A 7,197-nucleotide genomic window follows, 5' to 3' on the forward strand; every position below is an offset into this window, starting at 1 on the left:
CATTGAATTTCATGTCAGCCCACTATTTATCTTCTGAATCTTATGGGTGATTCCTGAGCCCCAGAGGAAGCCAAAGAAGTTGCCACCCCTTGGTATTTAAGTGTCTGTCGTACAAGGAAGCCCCGGCAGGCTGGGAGCTGTTGTTCAAGGCACTGGCAGGAACATGTGCACCTTTGTGATAGTGCAGAGGGGATGCTTCTGTGGACAGGACAGAAATTTGGTGTCCTGGTGGTTCAGTCCACTGCTACGGATGCCTTAGTTCAAGCAGTGACTGGTCTCACATGGCAGAGCAAAGAAAGGAGCAACAGCCAAATACAATTCACTGAAGTTGAGCTGCAAATCAAGGCTGGTGCTCTGCATAGCACCTCTAAAATCGAGTGTGCCTGGATGAAAGAGCTCACAGTTTTTGTAATCAAATATTGAGTTCCTTGGGAGATCCACGTGAGCGGAGCAAGCCTCCTGCTCCATCCTCTAAGTCAATAGTAGCAATGCATTATCAGATTGCCTATTTTCCCAGATAACGTTAAATCTAGTTTGACAAAGGTGGAAATGTTAGCTGTCTGCAGCCTTACAGAGTGGGCAAAATTCAGGACCCTACAAAAGTATTGGCTTTGATTAAAAATTGTGTCACAGTTCAGGAGAGAGGGTATGTGCTCACCTAACCTGGTGGGCTCCTTCAGTGACAGCTTCATTTCATCCTTCGGGCAGCACAAGCTCTGGAAATGGCAGTACAGAATCCCCATCTTGCTGAGCCAAATTCATGTACAAAGCACACCGCTGTCAACAAGAGCTTTAGATGTTCAAAGGAATTAGCACAAGTCGCATCTTGCCCTAATCCATTTTACCTGAACGGGCTAAATTGTCCTTCTGGAGGTTTCCAGACACAAACCTCTCCATATTCCATTCAAACACATCAAAACAGAGCATTGCTGCTGTTTCAGCAAGCCTGGCAGCCTTCTGACTTTGTGATCAACTAAAACTCCTGGAATTAGATGCACAAATTAAAAATCCAGTTGGATCATAAATCCCACTGCCACAAGACACAGCCTTGGGACCAGGATTTCTTCTACCAACTTTAGAGGCCAAGGTTTCAGAATATGGGCATGGAGAGGGAATGCTGCCTCCCCAGGGTACTGGGTAAGCTGCTCTGAAGGCACCTAGCCCCAGTTTGTGGTGCAGGAAGAATCTAGCTCGTGCTCACTTAGAGGATGAATCCAGGCTGAAACTCCTACAGGGTGTTAAATTCATGGTCTTACTACCAGATTCATACCATTCTCCACCCCACAGCCACCATATACAATGTAAACACGATCGCTAATGAAGCAGAGTGTGGCTTCATGACACTGGGATTCAGCACTGACCAGCCAGCAGGTTACTGACCACAATCAGTCCTTTAAACTGACAGCTTTGTTGCGCTTATTCTGACTAACTTGTGCTAAAGCAAGGCTTTTCTAACAGGAAAAATCCAATAAAGCTTACGTGATACCAGCTGCGTTTATAATGACTGTCACATTATTACGGTACAATGGATGTTCTGCAGAGTCTTCTGAAACAGGAATGGGAAGAGGATTGTGTCTTTGCTTCATAAGCATCTCCAAGAGAACTCAGTACCAGTAAAGAAATACATGATACGAAACATCTGGATGCTGAAGCCAGAGAATATCTGTTTAGAAAAGAGGGATCTTTTTTAATTAAGAAAAATTAACCACTTCACAGAAGTAACACATCAGAAAAATACAACGGTCCATTTACAGAACGGGAAAAGCAAGTCAATTGTCCCTTACGCCCCTGAAATCAAGGCGTTTCTGTGTGCAGGGGAGGGTTGTTTTCCTTAAAAGAAGAAGCAATCAGTGCTAACTAATCAGCACCAGGCTAGACATTTAAGAGGGTCCCTAACTGCAACCTGTAAGCACTTACAAATTGCTATCTTGACTGAGCATAATGATATTTTACAAAAATAAAACCTATGTGCTTAGCACATAGTGTAGAAGTCTGTTTTTTTGTTGTTGTTGTGTGCTTTACATCTGAAAGGGAAGGCTGATTTTTATAGAACGGCTTTGACTTCTTAAAGTTAATTTGAAACCACTCATTTTCAACCGGTGGCATCTAAATTGGTGTCAGTGCTGATTTTTCATTTGTTCAGATGAGAAACGTTTACACTGCCTCATCTTATTGCACCTTCCAGAACAAGAGCTGCTCATAAACCGCACTTAATGCAAACCCTTGACAATTAAAAATCCCCTGTACAAGCGTAAAGCAATGAGAAAGCACAGAAAGACGTGGAAAGAAAGGCTGAGCTTGCACTGGGGGCAGGCTCTTCGGATGAGCAGCTTTCCCTCTCGCCACGGAGACGCGCTGCTTCTGCACCCGTGAATAACAGCAGCAGTGACGGACGTCTGATCAGAAAGCCTGAGCTGTGTAATGGGGTCAGCATCACAGGTGTCGGGGCCAAGTCATGGAAATGGGCTCTGAATGGCGAGTGCCAGAATGCACTGATTTAAGAGGTAAAACAAAACCAACAGGAAATAAACCCAAATGAAAGAGGATTAGATGGCTGGCGAGATTATCCTATAAATAGGCCCTTGCTTGCTTCCTTTTAATACAGCCAGGGGCCAATGAGACCCATGTTTCCAGCGCTAATGGGCCTAGCTGAAGGCATTAAGACATTTTATAAAGAATGAGAGGCAAAGGGATTAGGAGCGATGGGAATTTACGGAGCATTTGTGAATTAGCATCAAAGGATGTCTGACTCCATGGAAAGTTTGAAAAGCAGAGGTAAATGGAGATACCGTTATGGAAGGAAAATAGCACAAAAATTTCACTAGTTAAAAACAATGCTGTTATTTAAATATAGCTCATTATACGCGTATGTTAATTTCTCTCCTGAACTTTAAGATATAGAACAGACTGAGAATTTCTATTCACTCTTGCTTATCGTAGAAGCACAGGGGATATTAACTTTGTTAAGAGGATTACCAAATGCTCAGGGTCCTGGTCTAGAGTGGGACTTTGTGGCATGGCTGCAGCCTACACGGCCCATACAAATACGAAGCACTGCAGCTGTGTGTGGTGAAGAAAGCTGGATGGTTTAAAAAAAAAAAAAAAAAAACAAACCACCTTGTTCAGGAAAAATGGCTATGGAAAGCAGGCCTGTTACAAGAGCAGTGTGCAAGCAGCTACACCAGAGGGGGGTCGTGTGGCTGAAAAGCCCTGGGCCCACCAGGTCCAAGTGTGCAAAGTCCTGAGGGACACGCAAATGCTGAAAACAGTTTCTGAATCTGCGCGCCCGTGCATACGCACTGCAAAAATTGGCTCAGTCTGCTTCCTGCGCTCATGGGCCCTGACTTGAGAACGCCTGAAACCAAAGCTGGTGCACAGGGTAGAAGCAGCAGTCCCAGGAAACAAAGGAAAGTGTTCAAATAATGAAAAATGCTTCTCCATCTGCCCCTATCGTCCAAGTTTCTGAGGTTATTCATGGTGCTTCAGCTGTTGCACACTCACAGCCAGTAGATGAGAGGTTTTAGCACGTCGCATACAGAATCATCTTTGAGACTGTAGTAGCAGCAGTACTTGTCTCATCCAGTGTCCCCCCCTCAAACCAAATGCTCATCATACAGGGGAGAAAAGGAAAAAAAAAGGTTGGGACTGACTCCAAAAGACATTCCAATTTTCTCCTGGGTTTTAGTCTGAGAGGACTCTATTACCACGAGTGTGGGGGGAGTGGGACCTTTTATTGAAAGAGCCCAAAGGCCTCTGCAGAATGAGGCAGATATTGAGCTTTGATGGAGTGCAGTGCTGGGGTCGATTCTAGTAATCTTTTTCCTGCCCCCTCAAAAAGCCTATTGGATTTACCCACCGGTGCAAGCTGTTGACCACTGCCGCTTTCCGTCAGTATTTGCTTACCAGACAAAAGCTACCAGTCTCCCATTTGTGATGCGCACACACACCGCTCCGGCCAAGGTCACTTGTCTGACTGTACAAGCAGCACTTGGGGGAAAAAAAAACAAAACAAAACAAAACAAAACTCATCATTGAAGCTACTCATTGCAGCCTTTCCCCACACAAATGCAAAAGCTTGGTCTGTGCCTGCATGTCGCTGGCAGCAAGTTTGTGGCACCCATCCCTCCGCACAGAGGGAAGCAGAGGGACAAGCCAAGCGACGAAGCCACCAGCTGCAATTACTGCAAGTGCTCTCCCTGGGATTTATTAGCCTCCATCGAAGATGACTGCACGTGAAAATGCACCTGAAATACGGCTGATTCACAATGTTTCTCCTGATAGAAACCTGCTTATTCAGCAAAACTGGAAACACTGAGGCATTGCAGCCCGAACCAGTAGTATTTCAGTCCTGCAGTCCCACTACAAAGCCCCACGAGAGTAAAAGCCGGAGCGTTTTGTGCTGCCAGTGTTCCCTGGGGGATGGATCTCCTGGAGGGCCACCACTTTGCATCCACACTTAAGGAAGTAGGGAGCGCGTATTTTTGATAGACGCACGCGACCATGAGTTCAGACAGGGAGGAAAAGCTGTGGTCGGAGAATGGGCAGAGAGCTTGCAGGATGCAACCAGTACGGGCAAATGAAAAAAACAACACGGGCAGCGTGGTCACGGAGAGTTAAATAAGCATCCAGAAACAGCAGCTGCTCACAGCTGTGGCTTCCTGGGTATTATAATAACGTTATTAATAATTTCAGGACTTCATAATATTTTGATGGACAGATAGCACGAGCTAGGATCTAATAACATTTGTTGCTGCTATTCAAGTTTTGCATTATTAAATCAGATCAAACCCAGCAGAGTATCACCTTTAGCAGGATCTGATATTCCTAGGGACAGACAAAACTTTTTAAAATGAGTTAATGTTTATTCACCCTTTGAAAATAAATAGCAAACTCTACCTGGAGGTCACTAGAGAGGACGGTGTACTTGTGCTTTGTAAAATCAATGTAATTACTGAAAATTCTACAGCAGCAGAAAAAGAAAAAGCAAACCGAGTCTCCGCTATGAGAATAATGGGCTAGCCCCTAAGCGAGCATAAAGCAACTCAGGTCCAAGGAGTTTAGAAGTGAAGCTTTGCTCAGGAGAGGACTTGATTTTGTCTATTCATATTGATTTGCATCATCTGAAGATCTGCCCCTATATCCCTATAAGATTAGGAATGCATAGTGCTGTGAAGTGAACTGTATAATTCAATATTTTTATCTTTTCTTCAGGCAGGCAGGCAGGAAGTGGGCTCCAAGGTAAGAAGTAATCAGTAGAGTTGAGAGAATAATTTACAGTGGAATAATTTACTCAATGAATTTAGCTTCTTATCTGCTGAGAGACTTTGCAGCTCTGGAAAGGAGAAGACATAATTGCGGGGTCTCTATTGCTCACAGTATTTCAGGGTGATGGCAGAACTTCAGGCAGGGCTGGCCACTGCTGATTAGTGCCAGGGCCTTTGCTCACTGGCAGGAACTGTAATTTCCTGACCAGAAGGAACTGAAGAAACCCAAAATGCCTACACTGGGAGGGGGCAGTAGGCCCAGGCTCAGCTGCCTTGTTTCTTGGCACCTGTCCCCTGTAGACTTGAGCAGCCGTACTTTAGCCTCAGTTTCTTGTTGCAAAAAGCCACGTTGGCAGCAATGCTTCCTCCCCATCCTTCACTCCCTTCACAACCTCCAACTAGCTGGGACAAACCTTCATTATCTCCCGCTCCTTTTCTGCAAGCAGATGGGGTGACAGGAAGGCAGACAGTGCTGCACGTACCACTGGGAGGTAAAACCAGAAAGAATATGCAGCAACATCCATTCTTGCCATTTTCAGATAATTTTTTTCATCAGGCTCTGGTAGCTGGGATAAACTGTACGGATGCTCTCTTGCTCCTGTTTTTAACTACCAGCACCCCCTGCTCCAGCCCGGAATTGCTGGGAAGGAAAAACCTTCCTCTTGGAAATAGGTGAGACCTGTGTGCCTTCCTACATAACCACAGAGGGGAGGGAAGTGTCACCACTGTGTCTTCATGCTGCCTCTGGTTTCAGAAATCTGCTCAAAGCCACTGCCAAATACAGGAGGCTACCTGTCACAGGCTGCAAGAAGCCTGTTCTGTGTCTGCCAACGCCACCATGCTTCCAGAATACTTCGTCACGTCTTTGCTTTGCTCATGTCTCCTCTGCACTGTTGGTAGCAGCTCGTTTTTATTTCAGAGATGCTTCATGGCTTGCAAAGCCCAACTTCCACTTAGCTTTGGAGTCTGCTCCACCTGCTCCAGAGCACACAACAGCAGCCGTCTGTGCCCAGAAGCACGGCCACTTCTTTCCAAATACTGGCTAACAGAAGACACAAGATAACCCTGCATGTCTGGCATATACCAGCTGGGCTCACCACACACCCTATCCACTCTGTGTCCTATACACACCTCATATACAGGGCACTCCATACACTGGGGCATCCTTCAGCGATCTGACATAGACACACTTTCACGACAACACACTGACGTGAATAAAACAAAAGCACGTTAAATTAGTTTCGTGCACATACAAGATCAATTTGCACGACAGCAATTTTAAATCGTTGTAGCTTTATAGCGCTGCTTGCTTCTTTAATGCTTTTTTTTTTTTAACATAATGATGTCAATAGTAAATTTCAGCTTTTATTAGCACACAAAGGGAAACCACAAAGATGTTAGCAAGCAAGTAGCAGCTAAGCGGATGATCAAAGGGTCTTCACAGTAAAAACTATGCTCAAGTGCATGTGTGAGAAATATGTTTTTTTGGTCTTTCTATGAATCATACGGCTAGCAAAATGAGAAGAAAAATACACGTGCCTTATCACACTGCAGGGGTTATCAGTCCCCTCTGAGACCACCTCTGCCTGTCACGTACACATTTTTACAGGAATTAAAATGCTATTATAGCCACAGAGTACTGATACTGTTTGGCACCTTCTTACAGCCATCCCTTCCTTTTTCTGCCTGTTTCACATGCTGGAAATGAACGCTGTTACCAGCACACACCAAGTGCATCGTCTTCAGCTATATTGGGAAGAAACAGCTCTCCTGAGTGGGACAGCCAGCACCGAAGCGCCTTCCTGGCTGAAATGAGCCACTGGGAAAGGTAGACATGTGCCCCAGAGAGCGTGACCCCCAGGAAAATGGGCTTTGGTATCTGGTGGGGTCAGGCACGCCGGTACCTGGCACTGGCACTGCTGCCGGGAAGGTT

General features: G+C 45.4%; 1 long non-coding RNA gene across 1 annotated transcript; it reads right to left on the reverse strand.

Annotated features, from left to right (window-relative positions):
- Positions 1 to 833: 833 nt before the first annotated feature.
- On the reverse strand, positions 834 to 6,688 carry LOC118166862. The gene is made up of 4 exons (XR_004750767.1): positions 6,369 to 6,688; positions 3,904 to 3,987; positions 1,480 to 1,663; positions 834 to 982 (listed from the first exon to the last, which is right to left on the reverse strand). It is a non-coding gene; the product is annotated as an uncharacterized LOC118166862 (long non-coding RNA).
- Between the last annotated feature and the right edge of the window lie 509 nt (positions 6,689 to 7,197).

The sequence above is a fragment of the Oxyura jamaicensis genome, chromosome 4 (assembly GCF_011077185.1).
Source record: "Oxyura jamaicensis isolate SHBP4307 breed ruddy duck chromosome 4, BPBGC_Ojam_1.0, whole genome shotgun sequence".
Classification (NCBI taxonomy): Eukaryota; Metazoa; Chordata; class Aves; order Anseriformes; family Anatidae; genus Oxyura; species Oxyura jamaicensis.